Source organism: Struthio camelus, chromosome 2, assembly GCF_040807025.1.
Source record: "Struthio camelus isolate bStrCam1 chromosome 2, bStrCam1.hap1, whole genome shotgun sequence".
Taxonomy (NCBI): Eukaryota; Metazoa; Chordata; class Aves; order Struthioniformes; family Struthionidae; genus Struthio; species Struthio camelus.
Window position 1 is genome coordinate 104,094,160 of NC_090943.1, and position 26,981 is coordinate 104,121,140.

General features: G+C 40.7%; 1 long non-coding RNA gene across 4 annotated transcripts in view; it reads right to left on the bottom strand.

Annotated features, from left to right (window-relative positions):
* The window catches only part of LOC104146108 (uncharacterized), a 192,230-nt gene that overhangs the window by 146,358 nt on the left and 18,891 nt on the right, over positions 1–26,981 (bottom strand). Inside the window, exon 3 of one of the 4 annotated variants that reach the window (XR_011139092.1) lies at positions 13,626–26,306. The exons of the other annotated variants lie outside the window; for them this stretch is intronic. This is a non-coding gene — a long non-coding RNA (uncharacterized lncRNA). Of the gene's footprint in view, positions 1–13,625; positions 26,307–26,981 lie in introns of those variants that run through there. 4 annotated transcript variants of the gene reach the window in all.

The window sequence follows — 26,981 nt, forward strand, 5'->3', positions numbered from 1 at the left end:
TCCCCTGGAGTTCTGTGCAGACTTCAACTTGTTTGTGCTGTTCCAGGAAACAAGGGGTTGTGATCCTTTGTGGATGCAGAGCTGAAGGCTTTGCTTTATTTTTTTTAAATTAAAGCATGTTTAAAACATTGCATTATTTTAACTCAGTTAAATCATGGTGGCATAGGGGTGGTTGGCTATATCTTTTTCTCACTGTTGTCTTGGTCTAATATCATATTCATGCCATTTGTTTACAATATTGAATTTTGTTTCTCAGATCTGAAATTCTTCAGGTCGCATATGTTTTTTCTCCAGGGGAACGCACTTCTGTATGTACATACAATCTCTAGCCCAGTATGTAGTATTTGTGCTTCTGTAATGCAGTAACAAACTGAAAGCAGTCTAACCTATTTCTAAAGCACTGACAAATGAATATCCACATACCTTTGTAACTGTTTAGCAGCCATGACATTTGAGAGATTTTTTGCAATACATTTATTCATCATCATTTATATATGTTCTTAAGTAACTACGATATTCTTCATACAAGTTTGTAAACCTCTGCATACAAATTCTATGCAAGACATGACCTATCTTAGATATACCTCTCCTTCTGTTCAGTTAATTGACTAATGCCTTGATAAAAAATAAGAGATCACTCTACCTCAAAGATACATTAGATGATACATTTTTGCAATAGAATGAACAAGGTGGCAGTAGAGAGGTTTCACTCTTTTGCATCCAGTAGCATATATTATTAAAGCAGCAACTCATATCTGTCAAATGAAGTCATATATCTTTTAAATAAATTAAATAACCTCAGCTAGTGTTATCGTGCCATGGCTTTTAGGAAAAGATTTGTCAAGAAAGAGACATTTTTGACTATTTACTTAACAAAGGAGTAATACTGTTATATTCCTGATAGTTTTGGGACAGGGGAACGAAACAAGCCTCCCTCTTTTAAATCATACTTGTATCTCCAGTAAAGCCCAAATTCTCTTCGGGCAGCTCCAGGGCTCAAACAACACAGTTTTGAAAGAGCAGAGGAAGCATTCTGCATATTGAAATGTAAATATTCACTACAGTGTACTGTACATCGGAATTCTGAAGGCAAGCAGGATGTTGAGCATATTTATTCATCCATCATTACCCAGAATGTTCTTTCTGCTATTTCACAGAAATGCTTTTCAGTTGCTTTGAGCTCTGGAAGAAACAGAGCTTGGGCATTGCTATGGACTAGTCAAAGTTCTTTTCTTGGCACTACAGGGCACTAAAACTGATTTGAAGGTTTGACTCAAGAACAGATGAGTCAGTACCTCTATTAACAGGTTTTAGGCCTTTATACAAAAGCTGCACCAATGTCAGGTTTGGGTTTACTGGGAGAAGTAACAAGGCTGTGGGCCCATTCCCTCCTCCTTCCCATTAGCACAGTCTCACATGGTTCAGCTGTGGTTGTGCAGAGGATTTAAATCACTTCCATTTGTTTGTTCAGGCAATGCATTAGAGTGAAGATGAAAGATAGGTATGCAAGTGCCGGACATTGAACACTGCTAATATCTGGAGGAAGAAAAATCACTGATCTATACAAGACGCCCATATTAATTGATAGGGTGGCCATTTTGCATGACACTGGCAATTCAAACAGTAGAACTTTGCCAACAGCTTATTTTTTCATTTCTTTGGTACTTTTGAAAAGCAAAAACACATACAAAAATCTGAGAATTTAACTATGAGTTAGCCTGAAATGATTTTTAAAACATCTCATTCAGTCAAAAAGTAAAAGATTCCTTTGGGACAAAAAATATTCTGTTTCAGCATTGAGCATTTTTTTTAAATTGAAGGAAGTTTTCAAAAATTTATTTGAATTTCAAGAGAAAAATTACAACATTGTTTCAACGGTGTTGAAATAAAACACTGCCTTACTTCTAATTAACAGTTTGGCAAATTTGTGCAATGCTGATGTTACACCTACTACCTTCTCTGAAGGGAGTCTTAGCTACTGTAATTCACTCAGTTCTAGTTGAAGAGGCTTTAAAGTCATGTAGTTAACAATCTTTTAATTGCTCTGGCAAAGGAAGACAAATGTAAATAGAATAATATTTCAATTACTCTTACTTGCAAGAACAAGCCATTCTTCCTTCTTTACAAAGTGTTTAAGAAACATAAATACCTGTGAAATAGAAAGGGTATCTTAACAGATCAACAGAGCACTTGAATTGAGAAAATTATGGTCATGTTATCTACTATTATAAAACCAAGATAAAACTGACTATTTCAAAAACACTGAAGCAGGTGACACTTCTTTCTCTGAACTTGACTTGTTTTTTTGCTTTGAAAATGATGGCAGGTTATCTTTCTGAGTAAATTCCACATAAATGCCTTCTTTTTTAATAGACTGGCCACTTCAATGTACTCAGAATCCATTTACTGACTTTAACGACAAAAAAGTTTCTACTGTTTCTACCAGTTAAGCCTCTACATCTAATACAGATAACAGAGCTCAAGTGAACCGAATTCCTTCTTCTGAATCATCACCATAACTTCTTACAAAAGTCAAGATAGAGAACAGGTCAGCAGAAGTAAGAAGCAGTTGTTTTTGACCTTCAGGTCCCAGTAGGGACAGCATTAAAAGCCATCTGTCTACTTTTAAACTATAGACAATTCACCTTCTGGTGCTGCTCTTTTAGGTAGAATCTGTACCTCTGTGAGTCAAGTGCAAAGAGGCAGTGGTAAAATAAACAAAGCCAGTGGAAAAATAAATGATCTGTACTGCAGCTATGCATCTTTTATACTTCTCGGTCCAGAGTCCAGAATTCAGTCGAGTGAACGGCAAAAGAGAAGAGTGGGATTCTGCAGAGCATATGGGAAAATAAAATGTAGAAGAATGGGGATAGACTGAGGTAAAAAAAAAATTATGAATCTGGAAGGCAGCAAAAAAAAAAAAAGTCAGTGTAAAAACTGCAAGAATTTTAAAAAATAATTCCTGCTCTAAAGGGAGGGTTACGTGTTGACTTTTCACATGGCATTAAAAGCTGGTACTGTATCTAAAAACAAATCCAGAAATTCTACCTGATACCCTGAGATTTCAGAAGAGTTGATGGTGGACTTAGAGATATTACGGTGTTCTGGGATATACATGCACATCACAAGCATAGTAAAAAGGAAAGTCAGATAATAATTACAAAGCAAAAAGGAACTACCAAACCTGTCATTTAAAATGACAAAAAAATTAGGATTATATCCCTTACTTCTGTGAAAATAATATATGGTGACTTATGAAGAGGAGGTTAACCCAGCTGTAAGCTTTAATGTTCAAAAGAATTAAATCCTCAACTTTGGATAACATTCACAGTAAATTAAACCCACAGTTATGCAATGCCTGGAGTACAAAGTAACCACCCCATGATTACCATAGCCAGCCAAACCCTCTCCCTGAGCAGGCAAAACTCCTAACTGGGATCAAGGTTTTTATCCAATGCTTAGTCTCCTCTGACCTAATTTATTTCACCAACCTTACTTTGGAAGGAAGAGGAAAGATTTGTTGCAGTGAAAGTCAGTGCAGATATCTGGGCCAAAATTAAGCCTGATGTAACTCCAGCGGTGTTACACCATGGATGGATTTGGCTCAGAGTGCCTGGGGACATTTATGCTCTTCCCTAAACTAGAGGTCAGTGCTAACTTAAGTTTGTTCTCTAGCTTTACTGCAACTGCAGGTCTGGCTCAAAGTAGCATGCGCCTAGATAACCTAGTTGCTGTAAAGAGTGGAGTGTGAGTTTTCCGCTGCTGGGCCAACAGCACTTTTTGTACCACTATATAAATGTCTTTACAAATGTGATAAAAGCTTTCCTACCAGCCATTCTCTTTTAGGTCCCTTCTGCTCCAGGCATTGCCAATGGAGCCCTCTTGTCGAGGCATTTCAAGCTAGCAGGAGCTACATCAGTTCACAAAGTCCATGTCAACATTTTCTTGGTAATGGTTGCTGCTATATCTACTGCGCCAATCATCTGTACAGAAACAGGGCTGTTGTATGCTCTTTTAAACACTGGATTCTGCTCTCTCATTGCTATTCACAAGATGGAAATGGTATGACACCATTATAACTAAGAGTAGAATTTAGACTGTCTGGCCAGGAGTGCGTGCCTACCGCATTTCAAACGTTCATTGTCTGAGCACGCATCCCACTTGAATAGTAGCTCCACGCACATACAAGATGAGCAATAATGACTTGCTCATTTAATGCCTTGTTTCTCCAAGACATCTATTAATGTTGAAAAGAATTGGATATTAACTGCAAGTTTGACAGATAAATTACAGGTGAACTACAGAGAGTCTGGACTGCCCGATGGCCATGCTGCCACACCTTGCAAGAAAGCTCAGGCAGTAGCATTATGTGACTCATTTGTAAGGCAGATAGAGGAAGCTGCTGAGTGCAGGAAACGCTCATCTCTATGGTCCTTCCAAATGAAAATAAAAGGGCATTGACAAATCTGCAGGAGGAAAACTTTGGTCCTTCCCTGGCACAGAGCACCCCTCCCCCAGAACAGAACTCACTAGGGCAGAAAAGGAAAACAAAGATGGCTTTATGTTGCCTTTACACTTCCACTGCTCTGGCCTGGTTGATGAATTGCTTTATCCTGAGGCAAAGATAAAACATGACTTCCTCTATGCCTGCTGCCTCTGTATCAGCGAGGGGTGTTTTAGGCATGCTGCTATTTGTTGTCTACTTTCATGAACCAACCCGCTATGTGGTTCCCTTGTACTGGAGGACTTTTAAGGAGGCTAGAAGAGAGGTAATGATGTGACTTATACCCCAGTGAAGGAAGTCCTACTTTGTGATCACTTTATGATGGCATCTCTGCACTCATCTCTGCAGCAATGAATCACAATGAATGTGTCTCATGTTGCTTTTAGCCTGGGAAATGATTGGGAGAAAGCCCCATTTTGAGTTTGGAAGAGGATATCAGTTTAGCTCAGAAATCCCATCAGTACTGATAAATCCAAATCACTAGAATCCTGTCTGGTATTTAAATAATATTTAAATAAAATGGCTAATTGCTTAAGCTTCCAGTCAGCTGTAAAGTGTCTGAGCTTTGTTTTGTTTGTCACTGAAGAATTTCCCAACTCTTGTTCACAGTGTCAGACAAACCATCAATACACCTACCCTTGCTTTTCCAATACCACAGGCCCTGTATTCTACTCGGTCCCTGCCCAGCATCACCATATAAAACACTGTGACCAAACCAGTTTCTTTTAATTCCAAGTGAGACAAAAGAACCTGCAGCTCTTCCGTTCCTGTCTCCAACTCCACAACCAATTTGGTTTTTTTCCATATTCCCTACCATCAAGTGGAACTCCTGGGCTCCAATGACATTAATTTCATCTGCTTTTCCCACGAATGCCTTTCTTAATCTGCAATATCCCTCATTCCACGATGCCACCTTCCCTGGGGGGGAAAAGGTGTGTGGGGGGGTGTTGCTTCAGCCACGAAGGAAAGGGCTAAAGCCACAAAAAGCATACTGATGTTTTCTTCCTATGTTAGAATAAGTTTATTTTGTCTTTAGGTGGTACAGATCATGGGAAGCCTTCTTTTTCCTTCCTCTGTGAATATTTCTTATAAATTTTCACCTCAATCCTAACCATTAGTCAAAGGAATAAACAGAAAGTTGAGAATTAAAGAATCACAGAATGGCCAAGGTTGGAAGGGACCTCTGGAGATCATCTAGTCCAACCTCCCTGCTCAAGCAGGGTCCTCTAGAGCATATTTCCCAGGATTGCATCCAGGCCGGTTTTGAATATCTCCAGTGAAGGAGACTCCACTACTTCTCTGGGCAACCTGTGCCACTGCTCGGTCACCCTCACAGTCAAGAAGTTTTTCGTCAGGTTTAGATGGAAATTCCCGTGTTTCAGTTTGTGCCCGTTGCCTCTTGTCCTGTCACTGGGCACCACGGAGAAGAGTCTGGCCCCATCCTCCTGACACACCCCCTTCAGATACTTGTACACATTGATGAGATTGCCTCTCAGTCTTCTCTTCTCCCAGGTCCTTCTCTGCAGAGCTGCTTTCCAGCAGGTCAACCCCCAGCCTGTCTTGGTGCAGGGGATCATTCCTGCCTAGGTTCAGGACCTTGCACTTGCCTTTGTTGAACTTCAGGAGGTTCCTCTCCACCCAGCTCTCCAGCCTGTCCACGTCCCTCTGAAGGGCAGCACAGTCTTCTGGTGTGTCAGCCACTCCCCCCAGTTTAGTCTCATCAGCACACTTGCTGAGGGTGCACTCTGTCCCTTCCTCCAGGTCATTGACGAATACGTTGAACAAGACTGGACCCAGGACTGACCCCTGGGGGACACCACTAGCCACAGGCCTCCAACTAGACTCTGCGCCATTCACCACAACCCTCTGAGCTCGGCCATCCTGCCAGTTCTCAATCCACCTCACCGTCCTCTCATCCAACCCACACTTCCTGAGCTTGCCTAGGAGGATGTGATGGGAGACAGCGTCCAAAGCCTTGCTGAAGTCCAGGGAGACAACATCCCCATTGCTCTGCTCTCATCGACCCAGCCAGTCATTCCATCAGAGAAGGCTATCAGATGGGTCAAGCATGATTTCCCTTTGGTGAAGCCGTGTTGACTACTCCTGATCACCTTCTTGTCCTCCAGATGCTTAGTGATGATCTCCAGGATGAGCTGTTCCATCACCTTTCCCGGGGTGGAGGGGAGGCTGACAGGCCTGTACTTTCCTGGCTCCTCCTTCTTGCCCTTTTGGAAGACTGGGGTGACATTGCCTTTCTTCCAGCCCTCAGGCACCTCTCCTGATCTCCAGGACCTTTGCAAGGTGATGGAGAGTGGCTTAGCGATAACATCCGCCAGCTCCCTCAGCACTCGTGCGTGCATCCCATCAGGGCCCATGCATTTGTGGGTGTCAGGTTTGCCTACATGATCTCTAACCTGATCCTCCTCCACCAAGGGAGAGTCTTCCTTTCTCCAGACTTCCTCTCTTGCCTCCAAGGTCTGGAATTCCTGAGGACTGGCCTTAGCAGTGAAGACTGAAGCAAAGAAGGCATTCAGCAACTCTGCCTTCTCTGTATCCTTCGTTACCAGGGCACCTGCCCCATTCAGCAGGGGGCCCACATTTTCCCTAGTCTTCCTTTTGCTACTGATGTATTTGAAGAAGCCCTTCTTGTTGTCCTTGACATCCCTTGCCAGATTTAATTCCAACTGGGCCTTAGCCTTCCTTGTCGCATCCCTGCAGACTCTGACAATGTCCCTCTATTCCTCCCAAGTGGCCTGTCCCCTTGTCCACATTCTGTGTACTTCCTTCTTCTGCTGGAGTTTTGTCAGGAGTTCCTTGCTCATCCAGGCAGCTCTCCTGCCCGCTTTGCTGGATTTCTTCCTCAGAGGGATGCACCCATCTTGAGCCTGGAGGAGGTGATGCTTGAATATTAACCAGCTTTCTTGGGCCCCCTCTTCCTTCTAGGGCCCTGTCCCATGAGATTCCCCTAAGTAGGTCCCTGAAGAGGCCAAAGTCAGCTCTCCTGAAGTCCAGCGTTGCAATCCTACTCATTGCCCTGCTCCCTCCTCGTAGGATCCTGAACTCCACCATCTCATGGTCACTGCAGCCAAGGCTGCCCCCAACCTTCACATCTCCAACTAGACTTTCTTTGTTCGTTAGTACAAGGTCTAGCATTGCACCTCTCCTTGTTGGCATCTCTACCACCTGGGCCAAGAAATTATCATCAATGCTTTGCAGGAACCTCTTTGACTGTTTGTGCCTAGCTGTGCTAGACACAGAATTACCTGGAAGGGAGTGAAAAATATATAGAAAACAGTTTTATGCTACCATATGAATCTGTAGTGCACCCATAACCTGAATACTGAATGTACTTCTGGTCATTCTAACTCATAAATATTATAGTGGAATTAGAAAAGGAACAGAAAAGAGCACAAAGGATGATCAAGATAATGGAAGATTTCTGGCTAAATAAAGAGACTAAAGCCCTTCAGTCTGGAGAAAATGCAACTCAGGGAGATTATTAAAGATATCTAAAACACAGAGAGTAGCAAGCAGAACAGTTATTCACTGTTTCTCAGAAAACAAGGAACCAGGAGCCCCCGAGGGAAATTATCAAGCCTCAGGTTTAAAAAAGGCAAACAGAAGTGCTTTTCCACACGCTGCAGAATGAAACAGTGGAACACATTGACACAGGATGTTGTGGAGGTCAAAAGTATAACTGAATAAAAAAAAGACAAGATAAATTCATAGAAGAAAGGTCTACGGCACACTGTTAAACGTGTTAGTCTAGATGTGAGCCACAACTTTAAAAGTCCCTCACTGCCTATTGTTAGAAGACGGAAAGCTACACCATAGGAAGAATATACTTGCCCTATTTATTATGTTTCCCTAAACATTCATTACTGGCCACTGTAAGAGGCAGGAAGTTGGCCCTCTGGTCTTATCCAGCACAGCCATCTTTGTGTTTTGTGTTTCTTTCTCCCAGTAAAACTGGAAGACGTGACAGAAGTTTTCCATCTCCTTTATCGAGCCTCCCAGAAGAAGGAACCCAAATGGGACACTTTGCACCAGACCCGTTGTTCTTAGATGCCAGCAAATGCTCTGACTCTTTACATGCATATGATGAATCCCAGAATATATAGGTCACTGTCTGAGCTTTGCCCTTGGCCTGCTACTTGCCTTGCTCACTGATTATCCTGAAGCTTAGTACATTCTGTGCAACAGAGATTTACAGAGGAAAAAAAACATATATGTTACCAAGAGAATACAACTTCTCCTATCATGGCTGTCAGTACCTTGGGGGAGAGAGGCAGAGAAAAGTAATCCACCAGTGAGGGCAATAGCTAGTCATAGACTTTTTTTGTGACTTTGGATTCACCCTTTCTGTGCTTCTGTTCTCCACCTAGAACATGACAACAGTAGGGGTTTTGTATCTTGCAAGGTTTTTATGTGGCTAAATTATGTGGTTAAATGTGGGCTTGAAGGTAAGTCCAGCTCTGATATTTCCAAATTTCTTTTGTTCTCCTCAATTTAAAGTGCATAGTCTTTTTATAAAGGAAAGGAAAATCTAGCATGGTTCACTGAGAGTACTTCTTCAGAAGCTACAGGGTGGATTTGCCCCACTTTGTATCAAATTGTTCATACCAGATGGTTACAATGTCAATTTAAGGACAAAGCTAATGTAGATTTTAGAAAATAGCAATGTTGTGGAAAAACTGCTCCCTCTGGTTATTTTGCTGGAGAATTAATTGCCTACAGCCCATGAGAAGTAGGGCAGAGGGCAGCTGGGTTTACCTGCATTGTTTTTATTGTACAGTCAAGACGACAGTTGTTTGTCAAATGCACATTTATGCTTTCCCCCCCAACGAGGACACACATTCCTGACACACTGCATTAGTCTTCTAAAGAGGTGACAGCTCTTTCTCAGAGGCAGTGCATTTTCTGGGTGCAATAGGGGATGAAAGAACACACTTTTGTATCACAGTATGCCGGTCATTTCTTTTACCTGCTATGCCAGCCATGTTGTTACAAACAGAAACCCAAAATGACAGACGTGACTGAGGCAGCTGCTGGAGCTAACACAGCTTCCTTCAAAACCCCCCCTGATCTTACACAACAACAGTGCAGCGTGCTGGTAGTCCTGGAGGATTACAGCATCGCTGCTGACTTTCTATTAACCCTTTTGAGCCCACAGCAACCCCAAAAAACTGCAAAACAATGTAATAAGCTGCTAGTTGAAAAATAATTATAGCATCCAGCACTCAGAGACAAAGTGTCTCTCCAGAGATAATACCTTAAATAACAATACATTTATATGGCATCTGTTGCTACTTTGGCATAGTCAATTCTAACTGCCTGAAAACAGTAACAAAAAATAAAACTGTCTGTCTTCCAAAATTTTGCAAATGGAAAGAAAAAAACCCAAACAGGTCATGCCAGGACATTGAGCAGAGATAACAGAGCAGTAACTTCAAGAAGTATTACTTCAGGAGGGAGCAAGTGCCAATCATTTGTGTATCTACAAGGGGAAGATTCTGGGCAGTGTCATTTAGGCTGAGTTAGCATACACAAAAAATTCAAATGCAGTATGTTTACTTACTGAGAAGAGATATTCAGAGACTATCAATTGCTGTGTTAAAAAAAAAAGTAGTAATGCCTGAGAGCAGTGCTGAACTGAAAACCTCAGAGAGCAAGTACCCCCGTATAATCTCAAAATACATCCTTGTGACAGTGGGTTGGCACGACTGCTTTGGAGGGGCCCACCAATTCTAATTTTAGTCTACTTTACGTATCAATAGCAGAGAAGTTCTGTCATCTTAAGTAATGCTGTTCAGGACCGTGATTATTCATTTTGAGTGTCCAACTGTGTCATGAGTCCATGGTGCTCCACTGAGATAGAGGAAAACTAATGGGTAATGTTATGATACCCAGTTCACGGCAATCACACCTCTGATTGCAATAGATTTGCACTCAAGAGCAAAGACAGAATGGCAGCACTATATTTATATTTTGCATTGGGTTAAAACCCTTCCCTGTAGTGACCGCTTGTTACAGGAATACTGTACTGATACTTTGAGGAAGGACCAGTAAGATTAACTTTTGCCCTTACCAATCCAGAGCTTCTTTTGACCTTGACAATATAGGTCAGTTTTGTTTTAATACATGTTAATCATAAGATCCCTTATGTTAGGTAATGCAACAGACGAATCACGAACTTTTGTTACAGGCTCTACCTATAACAACGTCCAATTCATGATCAGGAATAAATGGCTAGTTTTTGTGACAATAACTTCTGAAGGGTTTACAGCCAACAAAAGTGAAAAGTCAAAACTACCCTAAAATAGGATCAGGCCTAAAATCTGCTTGGTTTCAAAATGCAGCAATGATATGTTCCAAAGTATGTATGACTTAACTGATGCCTTTATTCTTGCTTATTTTGTTCTTTATACTCTTTTTTCTCTCCCTCAGCACCTTATACGTCCATCTATCAGCAGGACATTTTAAATCTCAGTCATTCAGCGTGTTACCCCTCCTTTCCCTTCCCTGGGAAATAGACTCTTCTTCCCTTTTTATAGGGACAAGAATACAATTCATTCTCCATGCCAACTCCTTCTTTTGCCTCTCTTCTGAAACTATCAGTAAGGATGACATAAGTAATGGAGACTTCTACTAGTTGGACAACAGTATGCTAGGAATTAGTCATACACCAGCTAACATCCAACCCTCTTTTACTCTTCGCTTTTGTCTTACATTTTACTTTGAAGAAAAAGACCTTCTCCCTAAACTCCCAAATGCACTAATCCATAAAGCATTCCAACAATAAGGAAATTAATATTTAATTACTTTAATTCTACTATGTTACTGAAAGCACAATTTCAAGCAAGTTCATTTTACATGTAGAGATATTAAGGCAGTCAGCTTCAGTCCCCAGGTCTCATCACAACTGCTGAAGCCATGAATAGATCTGGATATATGCTATATTGTTTCAGCGCATTGAAATTCTGGGTGTGTGTCTAGTTAGTATTGTTCATTATAAGTGAAAACTAAAGCCCCTCCTGTCCCTCCCAATTTGCAGAAGAAGGCTCTGCACCTCTTTGTTCCAAATAAACTACATTGGAGCACTCACACAACACAGCTTCTGATTTTATATTTTGTCCCACCAAAAAAGTTCAGTTAGGAAGCACTCCAAAGTTGCACAGAAGTTGGCACTTCTGATTATTCTGGCTGAACGGTTCCTGTGGGCCAGTTGTCAAACACAATTTGCAAAGGCTCCTGGCACTCTGACCAAGGGGGAATTCCCCAATGTACGTTATAACACAGAGAGAAGCAGTAACATTTTAATCAGACTGTGGAGCCTGCTGGGAAGCTCTGTTACAAAGCATTGTTATCCCCAAAAGGACTGCAGTCTGGTATAGCCTGGGAGTCTGCAATGGGCTGCATTTTCATACTGCAGCCACTGTAGATACCCCTGCAAAATTAAACAAAAGATACTTCCCATTTACCTTGGCTTTTACACACTACAATGAGCGAGGTAAATCACTCACTCTGCATAACAGTATAAGCTATTTTAAGAGCTATCTGAGAATGAGTGACGTTAGGTCAGGGAATACCTATATGTTAACAAGGGAAGTCTCAAATAGGAACTAGAGACAGAGGTCTTAATCTGGAAGACTCTCTAAACATGGTTGAAAGATGTATGGGACAGCTCACTTAACGGTGATTGAATACATGTTAAGCATGAGTACTTCATCAGTTCTAAAGTTCTACAATATGTTAGTGAACACATTTTTACAATCAGGCCTTTAAAATCAGAAATAGAATTTCTGACTTGCTTTTATCTTCAAACTGTTCAATCTTTTAAAGACATGACGAATAGAAGGGCAATAATATAAGCCTGCATCTCATTCTATAGCTGAAGAGACCTTAGTATAAAACCACCAATATTTCTAGGAGAAGGGATGAGGAACAAGAAAAAGAAAATTAAAACTACGAATTCAGTAGGAAAAAAAAAAGAAATGTATTAAAAAAAGTTCAAATTGGATACGAAATACATACAAATTTTTATCCTTTAAGTACAATAGTTCCTAGGTTCATGTTTTAAATACATGAATTAGAGCCTTTCTTAAAGCAATTACAGTATTCCTAATTAAATTGTGGTTCTTGTACAATAATATCAATTAGCTCTTTAAAACACATTATTAATTTACCAGGGAGACAACTCGATAACACAGAGAAGGCTATAAAATAGATCAGCCTTTAATGCCCATTGCTAGAGGGAATTCATTCAGAATTACATGGTCAGTGAAATCTCCACTAAATTCTGTAGAACTGCACTGATTCACCCCTCTCACGGATCTGCCTTACTAACATTAAAACTTTGTTATTTAAGTGCTCTTTTGCTTCTTTTCTTTATACACAGCCATATAACCATGACAGGATCTGTAGTGCAGTTGTGGTATAATGAGATGTCTTGGTTGTAAAAATGCATGTTAGTGTGAGGGGAGAGAAGATAAGGGCAAAGAAATAATTTTGGAGGGAGAATGAAAAATGAAATTAAAAAGAAAACAAAACTTGTGCATTGAGAAGCAATTTAGCTACTGCTAATGAAGTTTCCAGATGAACCAGGAAAAGAAAGGAGGAGGATTGGGAAGTACCTCTGGAAGCTGTTTCTGAACAGCAGACAGATGGTTGGGATGGCTTGACAGCAGCCACTCTGTGGAGTAACAAAAAAACCCAGACAACTAGCTGATCTGCTAGTGATTTTGGGTGGCAGAGAACTGTCTGCAATCTAAATGGCACTACTTGAAAGGAAGGAAAATGCAGAAATTGCCAAAAAAAGAAAAATACAAACAACAAACTACAGAGGGAGAGGTAGGACACACTTTCCCCACAGGAATACAAGTATGTGTGCTCCTAACAAGAGCATTATAGGAAAAGACGCCCTTTGTAGCTCCTGGTTTATTGGGCTATTACTGTACTGAGGTGTGTGCATATACACACACACACACACACACACACACACACATATAAACATACGTATACAAATATACACATATATATACATACACAGATATGTGTATTGTATGTACATTGTGTGTGTGTGTGTGTGTGTGTGTGCGCGCGCGCGCGCGCGTGTGTGTGTGTGTGTGTGTATAAAACATTTGGTAAGTATTTCTCTCAGTTCTGTTACATCTCTTTGATCTCATCTACTTCATCATTCCCTTCTGTTTCTTCTTTTGGCCGTATTTCTAGCACTGTTTCCTTCAAGCATTCTTCTAGAGACAATTTCTTCGGCAGGGCCTCACAAATACATTCCTGTTTTGCAGAGGCATTGTCTTTATTTACACACACGTTTGTGGGTCCAAAAAATAAGCTCCAAAACTTTAACTTTAACATTTGCTTGCATTAAGTTGGAGATGTCGACATAGATCCACACTGGGCCATGCAGATAAAGCATAACATACAGCTCCACCTGCTGCTGGAGGTGCCTTCAGCACCACACTCCTTCCTGTAAGTACATTTAGGGAGGATACAAAGTTTGTAATACTTAATAGTATTAGGGAATTTTATGTAGTCTGCCAGTCATACAGGCTTCCAGATCAGCCTATATGCTTTACTGCTACATTTGGTTATGGGGCTAGCTGTCAGCGTTGAATCTAAACTATTAGCAAACATCAAGCTCCAAAGCCGTTTTGTGCATGCTTGAGACAGTCTGTGGAGGGCTTCTTGCAATTCCCTCCACTGGGAAACCAGAAACAGGGAGGAAGTATCTTTTTCAAAAACGCTAAAATATGCTTTTTAAACTGGAATAGAGTCTCTTGCAGCTGCTCTATAGAACTGGAAATACTAGCACAGAAATGACCATGAAGGTCAATTTCAACTTAGGGAAACTGTTTATAAATATTTGTAGAAAAAAAGAGAAATATTGATTTCTACCAGTCGTATAAAAAGACATTTTCTTCTTAGGAAAAGGGAAGGAGAAGAAAAAAAAGACAAAGAATGAGAAGGTGGAACAAAGAAATGTTTCTTTTTAGGTGAAAGATGTCATATATTTACAGCTTGACATCGTAACAGGGATCTGCTCCACAAGAAGTCCGGAAGAGAGCTGCTATTAACCCCAGACACACCGTTCAGGCTGCCCTGCAGCTCACTGCAGCAGCCGGAGTCCTCCAGCCAAGCTGGGTCCTCGGCCTGGCAGCGTCCCAGCGGAAGTGCTCCCAGCTCACTCCCCAACAGCAAAGGCTGCCTGGCTCCTCCTGTGCCTAGCTCCAGGGGCTGGGCCCAGGGCTTCTGAGTCTGTAAGCTCTGAATTTCTGTCCTCGTTGCATAGTCAGTTAAAATCCTGTCATGGATACATCAAAAATCTGCTTGACAAACCCAAGCTCTGCCACATTAAGTGTTTGGAGTCACAGAATTACCATTCTCTGGGGAAAAAAAAAGTGGCACTGGAAAACCTCTGATTCATTTTAATGAAAAATCATGGGGAGGAGGGTTTGGTGACAGTGAAGAAACCTGAATCCTCAGCATTGTGAAGCAGGAAAACATTTCCCAGTCTTCTGAATTTATTTGAAAAAAAGTAGCTATGCAAGTAAAAGCTAAGCTGGTAACTAGGAAATTAGAGACCTATATAGTGTTTCAGTAGGAGAATGAACACTATTGCAAGATCAAGTCAGCCACAAACTTCAAGTATAATTTTCTTTTGTTAAAAAAAGTCTTCTGGGGAAAGTGGTTTTCTTTGTAACAAATCAGCTGCCTGACAAGACTATCTGTAACATTGTGTTACAGATATGTAAAATAAAATAAAATTAAGCCATGACAGTTAAGAGTGCAGATAGGGCCGCAAGGTTTTGGTGGTCTAACTGGTCAAGGCCACATTATTGTGAGAAGTAGATAAAACTTTTCAGGGAGGAGTGGCTATTTGCAAGGCTCATAAGAACTGTAGTTTCTAAATAAAGGTAATAATAAAGATACACACCATGCCAAGGTATAAACTTGTTTTCCTGCTGTAAATGTAGAGTTGATCACAATACGGCACAAAGATTTCAGTAAGCTTAAAGCAATCTCACTGTTTTCCCGTGACAGCATTCAAAGTAATCAGATAAACTTAAAATGCAAGAATAAATTCAGGTTTGGATGAAACCCAACATCTTTGCCGGGTTTGAACCGATGCAAAATGTACACAACTCTGCACCTTCAGCTCCTGTGTTCAAAAAATATATGTTTAATCTATCTCATTTTGTGGTTAAGTCCCAAACCTCACTGCTCACATGACAGAATCAGCAGGCAATACAGTTGTGAAAGACCTCTTGTCTAGAACACAAACTATCACTATCCCAATGCAGGGCTGTGCAATGGAAAGTTCTGCAATATGCCAAAGAGAAGCACAGAAAAAGAGGAGAAATATACTAAGCTGAAACGAATGGGGTAAGTACTGTAAACCAAATGCTCAGGGCCAAGCAAGTTTGACCAGACCTAGGAAAGATGGAAACAATTTTACAAATGGCAAAGCTCCAGGACAGTGAGGCCTTACAGAAGGTTCAGGGAATGTTTCCTTTGAAGATAAAAGGTATCCAAGTGTGAAAGCTGTGATCAAAACAGGAACCAGAATGAAAAAGCGAATCAGCCACAAGGAGTTTCTGATTGCATGTTAATTCCACAGGTAATAGGCAGTACCCAGGGAGAAGACCAAAGACTGTATGCACTTTAAATTAACTGCATGCAAAATATACAAAGTGTTCATGCTTGATAATACAGGTTTCCTTTATCAGTCAGGGATATCCTTGATTTGCATTTTCTTTTTATTCTCTGAAACCTTGAAAGAATGAGATTTTATAACATGAAGTAAGTCTGCTCTCGTTTGCTAAGGAGTATTGCAGACCTTTTTAGAAACGTTCAGAAGCTTTGTGTAGCTATAAATATTTGCTCTTGGAGCATCTAGCAACTTCAGGAAGTATCATCAGCAACTAGAAGAATGCATTAAATTTGGAATCAGATGGGATAAAATCTTGCACTACTCCCACTGAAATAATGTGGGGTGAAATATTAGCTATGTGAGTTCAAGAAGGCCTGACTCCCACTTATAGAAATAAGCCAGTTAGGGAGAGCCTAGCAGATTGAAACAGCTTAAAACTAATTTTCCCACTGCTATGTCTTTCAGAAATGAAATATTCCTAACCAGTGCCTTCCTTAGGTGGACATAAGGAACAAAGCCTGGGTTCAAAGACCATCCTTTCTCAAAATCTGGCAAATGTTGGTTGCTCGGTTTTCTGATTTGTTTGCTGGATGATGAAAATGTGATACAAAATTAGATACGAGAATACGATGTTTTTGTTAATGCCTGTTTTGCTGCCAGTTAAACATGGAAACGGAATGCTTCCACACACAAAAGGTCTCAACTGAACACATATGTAATAACCTGTTGAATTTTAAGCTTGTGAACAGTCCTGTAGACTTTAATAAGACTACAGTCTTCCTTATTGTTTAACTCCTTTATTGTTTAAGTAGTGTCTCCTAACAAGAAAGAGTGCAGCAGAACAGCTGATATTCAAGGACAATCTCAAAGCACAGACAACAGTCCATTGTGACGTGTGGCAAGTTGAGCAAGCAGGAGGCTGTTTTGGCCGAATGGGGCACGCCTGGCCGAGCTCAAACACAAACAAAAGGAGTCAGAGGATGGAAGCAGGAATGTGTGACTTGAGAGGAATATGGAGACATTGCCTGGGTATGGAGAGACATAATTTGGAAAGCCAAAGCTCGACTGGCATTAAAACCAGGCTTCTGTAAGTACATTGGCAGCAAAAGGAAGACTGAGGAAACTGAGTTCACTGCTAAATGGGATAGGGAAGCTATGGACAAAAAGACAGAAAAGGCTGAGGTATTCAGTGCTGCCTTTGCCTCGCTTTTACTTGATAAGGTTTGCCTCCAGGCCTCTCAGGTCCCTTAGTGGAAGAGCAGAGCCTCACAGAGTGAACTGGCAGTTGGAGAAACTCAAGGACATAATATGCAAGTCAGTGCAATCAGACGGCAGGTCTTCAAACATGCTGAGGGAGCTGGCTGATGTCATTGCAAGGCTGCCCTCTATCATCCTGGAAAGGTTATGGCAATCAAGGGAGACCCTGATGACTGGAAAAAGGAAAACATCGCTCTCATTCTAAGGAGGACCTGGGGAACTACAGACTGGTCAGCCTCATCTGAAACCCTGACAAGATTATGGAGCAAATTTTCCTGAAGGTCATTTCTGGGCACATGAAGGAAAAGAAGGTGATAGGGAATAGTCAACATGGTAAATCATGCCTGACCAACTCAATCTCCCTCTATGAAGAGATGTCTGTTTTGGTAAACAAGGAGAGATCAGTAGGTGTCACTTACCTTTAGTAAGACTTTCATCACAGTCTCCCAGAGTGTCTTTTTAGCCTAGCTAGGAAGGTATGGCTTGCATGGATGGACACTTGCACGAACTGAAGTGTTTCCAAAAACAAGCCCCACCAAAATACTTCACACTGCCTGCTAGTCTCTGAAATGGCTGAATAGAAGGCAACTGCAAGAGAGATTCCTGCATGAAAGAGAATGTTGGGCATACCTCTTGGCACAATGCAAGTTCTTCAGTCTTTGTCCACTGTAAGAGACCTGGACATAAAGGGGCTTGTAGTTTATTATTTTGTGTAGGCCTGTTTGATGGTAACGGAGCAATGCAAGTTTTGGTCATTCATTTTCTGTCTGCCCTAGCCCTTCACAAAAAAACATGCTCTGTGCATCAGGTTAGCCTCCTCTATATCATATGCATCCAGCAAGCCATAACTCTTCCTTAAACTCTCCATTAGGCCAAATACTGTCACCTATAATAACACGTACAGCAAATGCCTTTTGCTGATGTGACTCTGATGGAAGACTACTGTGAAGGCAGCATTCTTTTCCGCTTTTAGGTCTGCTTGCCTGCTTTTTATCTCAGGTAAGCACTTACGCTTTTATTGATACAAAAATCCTTGGACACAAAACACTGCCTGACTGAAAACATCTGCTTGTGCATAAGGAATCTACAGGATTCTAGTTTCCTTCACCTCTAAAATAACATCCCTCCTAATTCTCCTGTTCTGTTTTTTAATTTGAATCACTGAACTCACTCATTCAGGAAGACATTGCCTCTGATTACAGCAAATGCAAATAAAAGGCTCCTGCAGCTTACCACTGATAGTAAAAAGAAAAGGATACTAAAATGTCCAGAAAAAGCAATGTTACCAGTTTTGTGGTGCACTAATACATATACTGTGAATTACAGAATTACAAACTCGTGTGATGAACTTTAAAATCTAATCAAAGGACTGTCAAAAGCAATTGCTGATCTTACTGAAGTCCGCTGATTTCAAGTGTAATCAGAACAAAACTTAGCATGCCTTAAAAAAAGAGTTTACTTTGTCTAACAGCAGCATGACTAGGTCAAGACTGGAAGCAATGCACTGGCCTTTAGTTCTAATCCAAAGAAAAAAGTGTAACTTGCTACTCCTTTGCTCTTTTACAAATAAATATAAGGTATGTATAAATACACATTAAACAGCACATATGACAACAACACAGTAGTTTCCAAGACTCTCCACTTAAAATGTTACTATATATTTTTATCCATGTAAACAATATCTTACCATCAACCTTACTAATTAAAGTGGGATTCCATCAAAAACACCTAAACTTTAGCAAAGTAAAATTTCCAATAAAACTGAGGAGCATAGACTTTTGGATCTTATACAAGTCTATCCATTTAGTTTGCAAAATACTCAAGGGACCAAAGATGCCTCCTTACTACTAAGCATCCGGTTTTGTAATTACAGGTAGAAGATTTGCTCCCCCTTGTGAAGTTTGTTTTTAGAACAATGCCTTCTCAAACTAGTTCTGTACTTTACAAAACATTAGTACACTTGACTTTTAGCAGCTGAAGTTCATGACGTTTTTGCTGAAGGCATTCACTGCACTCATGGTTGGGGAGACGAAATAACAGGCATTTGAAAAAATAATCAAGTATAACTGAAATTTACTTAAGGGAAGGCACAAATAGCTTAACATTTTCAATATTCTGCTTCTTACCTGCTCAAAAAGGATGAAAGGATAAAAAATGGTCTATTATTTGTTCACAAAATTATTCATATAGAATACAGTTATTACATATTCCAATATCTGAACTGAGTATAAGCCAAGTTCTATTCAGTTTTATTTATGTAATGCTTCTGCAATTACCTGGGCAAGTCAAAGAGCGGGGCCTTAAATTTATCCAAAATATTAATACTCCTGGAAAGCTAAACAAGAAAGCCACCAGATTGAAACTATGGAACCATTTGTAATAAAGTCTGTGGGCTATTGAGATCATGGCACTGATTCTATTTTTACCAGCACCAGTGATACGTAATTCAACTGCAGGCAGTGTAAAATGAGTAAGCGAGACCACAATCATGCCTTGAGTCCACTATCAACCTCTTCACAATTTTGATTTTAAAAAAAGTTTTTTCCCCTTTACTCTTATTACAATTTTCTTCCTAGAAATCCTGGCAGAATAACAGTCTGTTTTCTTTCTCTCTCTGTTTTACTCTTTTTCCTCAGAGGTACATAGAAATTACGCAGCACTTAAAGAAGCTGCCAAGGACAGCTCAGCTGTAACTGTTGTAAGAGGTATCACATTTCACATGTTTCTTAGCCAGCTTTGATGTAATGCAGGAAAGATCAGATGATCCTTGGCATGTGTAGTGGAGGAGAGAAGAATCCACCAGGTCTAAGCTACAGCAGAAGGAAGCCGGTGTGAATGCAAGGAGTTCTACTTCCTTGGAAACTTTCCAACCTTGAGAGTCATGGAAAGCCCTTCAGAAGAGCCTCAAAGCTAGAAAACTAACTAGGAAGCTGACTACTTACATCTCTTGCATCTCCTGAATCTGAGGGCATTTACTGCCAAACTTGCAGTGACTGGGTTACTAGGTGTCAGACTGACTTCCCCTCTCTGCCTCTCACCTTCTCGTGCATGTCCTGTGGACTGAAACAAAGGGATTCTAGGAACCGGTAGGCCGATGAAAAGTACAAGTCTCTTAAAGGCCAGGCTGCTGGGGATTTGAGCAGGGACAACACAGAACCATGGTCAGTAACAAAAGGAAAAGAGGGAAACATCTCTGACTTCTGGCATAATGTATAGCACCTTCAGCCTCCTTAATGCTATGTTATTAACAGCCAGTAGCTGAGGATCTAGTGGAATCACACACACACACCCCAGCACACTGCCTTGAAGGACTAACTTATTTTGGAACAAAATCTCCCACTGATGTAAAATCTGAGCAACTCTGTAGCAGGCTCTGGGAAGATTTATAGAACCTGACTCAGTGACTTTGTAGGAGGTCTATCTTAGGGAGCAGATATATTAGAAAGGATTTCATTTGAGATTATGACACCTCAATTAAGGGAAAGAAATTCTCTGAAATGCAGTCTTTGAAACTCATCTTTTGGTAGTCTTCAGATGAAAATTATTCATAAACTGTCATGAAAAGGACCGCTCAAAGTTCCATCTTCAGAAAAACGCATGTAGCATCAAAGAGCACTCTGATGAAACTACAAAACAGCTGAGCCCAGTCTCACGGCTCATCACCACTACGGTGCTGGTCTAGATCCCTTACCCCATCACCTCCTTTGTGCCAGTCATAGGGCTCATCTGACCCCTTGGCAAGTACTTCCAGGGAACTGAAAGCAAACCAGAACCTACAGAACAGCAAATAGTTTTCTGACAGTTTAGCTCCCCAGCCTGGCTCATCAAGAGGTCAGATGAGCAACAGTGTGACGGAAGAGATGGGAACGAGCAGCAAGGAGTAGCAAACAGCAATTACTCCTATGGGCAGCAGCTAGTTATCAGCTCAGCGTAGCTCCATTGTCAAATTGTACCTGCAGTAAAAGTGGCTGAGTCCCACTTATTACGTATAGTACCAGATCAACGATGCTGTTTTTGTGAGAGTTTGTTGTTTTAGGAAGTGGCAATTGCTGCTCCTGTGAGAAAGACCTCAACAAGTTTGCAGAAAATTTAGAGTGGATGATAAAGAATGACAGTGAAAGATAAAATAAGAAAAGACATTTTTAAACTTTGCTCCCAAAGAGCCTGAACCAAAGTCACCTGAATATAGCAAAAATCCCTAGTACAAGCCTCTACCAATGCAGCTATATTTTTCCAGACCTCAGCTAGTATCTGTGTACTTCACTGAGCTATAGCCCATAGACACAGTGCTCAGGAAAACAGCCTGGAGATTGCTGCATTGTTGTCTGAGATACGAGCAAGGTATGGGCATCGTTCTGAGTCAGCTACAGATGGATTTCTGAGAAAGCATTTGTACCATTACAGTTGTGGCAAACTGGCAAGAGTAACTATTTCAAGGAAAATTTATGAGAATGCAAAGTAAGATAGTAACGTCCCTAGATTAATCTTTGTGCTTCACAAGTCCCACAGCTTTTTTAGAAAAAGGATCTGTACCTCCTGGTACAGATCTTAATCATTCATTTATCTAGGCTACATCTCAGGCTCCTATACAGGCTTTTGAGCTCTTCACTCTTGTAATTTTAAAACTTTTTCAGGAAAAATAAGCTCTTCTCGGGGTCCTGCTACGTGGAATGAGATTTTAAAGTACTACAAGTCCCACAAATCTTATTTAAATAAAAGGTTGAGTCACTCACAATGAGTTAAGAGACAGACAGTTTCTGTTGTTACTTACTCCTTAGCACAGCAGTTGGAATAGACTGAGAGAGAAAGGACAAGCTATTACCACATCAGCTGAAGCACAAGAGCAGCTCTGGGGCATGTAGAAGGGAGGGAGGGAAATGAGGAATGGGGAATACTACTCAAGACAGGAAGAGGACAGCAATCTCACCTCCTTTAGCAAAGAAGCACAGATCTAGAAGGAACATTATACGTCAGTGTACTCAAGCACCCTGTGGCATTCCTTCCAAGTTCAAGATTATTTTATTCACAACAAATCTATATCCGTTATTTCTTGGAATAAGACTAGGAAAAGCTACAGCTTTTTCCCTCATGTAAAACACACTGCTTGCTAGTTGATAATAAAGGCAAATAATACAGGATGTTTGTTTCATTCTTGTTTAAATAACCCTTTTAGCTGATTAAAACCAATTCCTGTATTTCCTTGCTTCCTCTGCCCCCTTCCCCAATAATCTTACGATGAATCCAAAATAGTCAAGACCTTTTTTTCACTTTTACTTTATTAAACGGGTTTTAAAAAAAAAAAGTCTAAGTTTTTCTTCAAATGTCATTAAACCTAAAAATAGGAAGGTATCAGAAAAGGCTTTTATAGTGCAGTCATAACGGTACGACATCATTGTTGAGCACCACAATTAAAATGATACATTATGACAGTGATGTGATTCATCTCTGCACTTGGTCTTTCAGGATGCACCAAAAAATTAGTACAATTTTTATTCTGGCTGCCTACCAGTTTTTTTCAAATGGGGTATTCATATACTATAAGATGGCAAAGTACTCTTCCTTTATATGCTGTGATATGGGTATTTTTTAAACACGTTTTTCAGGTATTAAAGTAACATTCTTGTATAGCCTCTGACTCTGCTAAGACAAGAAAAGGAAGGCTAAGCAAAACTCTGGAAAATGTAATATTTTTAGCTGGACCCAAGAGCCACTGTTTGTTTGGAAGACTGTAGCCAGGATAGTTATGTTGTCTTTTGCAAATTAGGTAAGAGCTGAAGGTGTGAAATTACTTCTGATATTTAGATAATTAAATTAATCTAGGAGGCAAATTCTTGCTGACATTTGTGAATGTGGATGTTGATACAGTTCAGATGGAAACTGAAATGTGAAAAGCCCTTAAAGCTGAAGCCATTTACCGAGGCATTTGCGACATATGAATGCCCTGTTTTCTTTACAGTGAAGGACAATCACAAGAGAACTGTTTTCTTCAGAAACCAATCCTGTTCTACACTGTCTTCTGCTCTACAATGTATACATGATTCTAAGTGTCTATGGCATACTAAAAATACAAATAAGTCAATCTAAATTTATAACCAACCTGACTAAGATATTTGTGAATATTTTGTTCCTTTACGCTATGTGAATTAAGATCAAGGGAAATTTTAAAGTGAAATGAAGTTTCAGATACATTTATTGAAGTGGATAAAAGGCAAAAAATTTGCCACTGTACAAATTCTTGAAGATGCAGTGAATTGCCACACTGATAACAAAGGTAACTTCAAGCACTCCTATGTATTTGCAGTATGCTGTTAAAAATTAGTGAGAACCCCCAGTGGCCAGCTCAGTTCAGATCCATGCTCATAAAGTTCCCCTCCAAGCTGACTTGGCCATGGAATTATCTGTTTGAGATATGAACACAATTTAATCCAGGATATTCTATTGATACTTCTTTGAAGACAGGACTTTCGGAAACTGTAGGTGTTGCTTCTTATGGAAGATCTCAGAGGAGAAAGGAAAAACGAAACACTATTTTGAACTTGCTATGCAAAAGTATTTTAAGATAGAATTGCATTTGGCCATACTGTTGTTATTTTCAACAGCAAGAAGCAGAAATCCACACTAACTACTCTCAGAATGGAAGAACCTTTGACTTTTAAGAGCTGCTGAAAACAAGAAACACAATCAAAAGCACAGAAAAATTTACCACAGGCTGAGAAAAGAGAGGTCACATCTGACCTAGAAAAGTTTTCTCAGGGTCAGATCTACGAAGAAGCGGCAGATTTATTGTAAAAACAGATCTCTCTGTTTAGCCATTCTGATTAGCCACTCAGAATGGAAAAGATACGCGTAGCAATGAGGAAAACAAATTCAGGCTAGTTTATTAGTCAGTGAAAGCTGGAGGCTCTACAGTCCAGCACATGAAACAAAGATTTAACAGTACTTTACCACTGGCCATATTTCTTCTATCTTTGATCTTTTTTTCATTAATTAAACCTCCCTCAGATTTTTTTAGAGAAGTTTCTGATCTTTCAAAATGCAGGATGAAAATCTATACAGATGACATTCAACTTGCATATATCACGATGAATGTGGTTAAGTCCAGGATCGATAAATCAACACAGCAATTGGTAACTCAACAATAAAAGTGATGCTGAAACTAGAGGGCAATTCAGAGAAGAGCATACTACCAATGTGATAAAAGTGCTGTATGAACTAACACTGAGAAGATCCAAAGAATACAATAATGACACAGAACTCAGAGAAAAGGCAATGAGGAAAAACTGCAAAAAATTTAGAGGGTAGTTACCTTAAAGCGGGGGTGGAAGAAAGATTTATATGTTGCTAGCTAGGGTGCAGTAAGTTATTTCATATCATGACATCTAAAAAATAACATTCACAGAAAAAATTTTTCCTGATGTTAATTGTGATCACAGGAACAACTGGAATATGGGACTTTGTAAGCATCATTAGTAGATGGTGCACTACTGGAAACACTCAAAAGTCAACTAAAGAAATAAACTGATACTATTGGAAATATTACTGCAATCTCTAAAGGGTAGATTGGAATGCCACTTATTTGCTGCTTGCCACCTGCATTCTCTGCTGAGGACGGAGCTAACAAAAAAAATTAGCTTATTTTAAATGGAGCATCAGGGCCACTACCTACTGTTACCCTCTCTGTAAAGGAAAGCCACCTCACATGCAACATAGTGGAAGCTCTTACTGATGTTGCTGGTATCTGCTAGTCCACACCCAGTCCTAGCATTAAATATCTGTTAGTTTGATTTGATCAAGAAGGTGCACTGTTCACACTCTGCATTACGCTTATTTATGTACACCGGCTTCTTCAGCAAATATCCTGGAGGTAGAAGGGGAAGAGAGATATTACACCCCAGATAATTTCTGAGCTTTGCCACATGGTGAGAAGCATCTGAATATCTTGCTTTGAGGAAAGTGAGTGCTAGGGAAGCGCCCTTCTACCCATAGCTGTTAGAATTATGCACGCTGGAGGGATTTTTGGAGGTCTCTAGTTCAACTCCCTGCTCAAACCAGGATCAAACACTGACTTCAGACTGGGATGCTCAGAGCTCTGTACTGTTGGCTCTAGCAGATCCCCAAGAAAGAAGTTGCCACAACCTCTCTGGGCAACCTGTTCCACTGCTCAACCATCACTGTGAATTTTTTTTTTCCTTTTATCCAGTCTGAACTTCCCCTATTTCAATTAGAGACTACTGTCTCTCATTCCCTCCCTCTGCACTTCAATGAAAAGCCTGACTCTGCCTTCTCGATAACCTCCTTGTAGGTACCATTAGGTTGCTATTAGGTCTCCCCAAAGCCACCTCTTCTCCAGGCTGAACAAGCCCAGTTTCCTCACAGGGCAAGGGTTATAGCACCCAAACATCCTGGAGGACTTGCTGGACTTGTTTCAGTTCATCAACATCCTTTTTGTTCTGTGGAACCCAGAACTGGACAACACAACTTTCCAGATGTGATCTAACAAGTACTGAATAAGGAAGACAATTGTTTCCCTCTGTTTACCCACTATACTGCTGTTGGTACGGTCCAGGACGCTGGTAGGCTTCATCAATGCCTGAGCATATTGCTTGCTCATGTTTAACCTACTGTCCAACAGGATCGCCAGGTTGTTTTCAGCCAGGCCCCAGCCTCTACCATTGCAGAGGGTTTCTCTGTCTCAGGTGCAGCACTTGTCATTTTTCCTTGTTGAACTTCCAGATATTCCTGCTGGTCCATTCCTCTGGCCTGCTCAGATCTCTCTGAATGGCAGTTATGCCCTTGAGTGCATCAACAGCATGCCCAAGTTTGATATCATCTGCAGTCTTGGTCAGGGTGCACTCCACGTCCTCCTCCAGGTCACTGATAAAGAGAACATGTTCAAGGACTGACATCGAGGAACCCCAGTTGTAACAGTCTCCATACAGAGTATGAACCATTAACCATTACCCTTTGAGCCCAACATTCCAGACACCTTTTCACTCATCTCGACTGTACCACCACCCCAACCCAGACAGAAGGATACTGTGGGAGACCTTGTAGCCTTGCTTAGTCTAGATAGACAGCACCCACTGCTCCCCCCTTATCCGCAGAGTTAGCCATTTCATCATAGATCAGGTTGGTCAAGCATATTATCCTTGGCAAATCCATGCTGGCTGTTCTCAGTGACTTTCTTCTCCTCCCCGTGCTCAGAAATGGCTTCCAAGAGGACTTACTCCATGAGTTTCCTAGGGACAGAACTGAGGTTGACCCCTGAACTCGCAGGGGCTGAGATTTGTCAAGAGATCCCTGCTTTGATACTCTTCCACAACTGGTAGTTCCTCTTCTATTTAAACCTATCTTTAGGCACAGAGGCCTGTGAGACCTTCTTGGTAAAGACACAGGCAAAAAGCATTGAGTGCCTCAGCCTTAGTTCTATCTGTTGTCACTAATTCATTCAGCCCATTCAGCCGTGGGCTCACATTTTCCTCATTTGTTCTTTTACTGCTAATGTAGAGGTGACTGCTCCTCTTGGTGCCCTTGATGTTTACTGCCAGT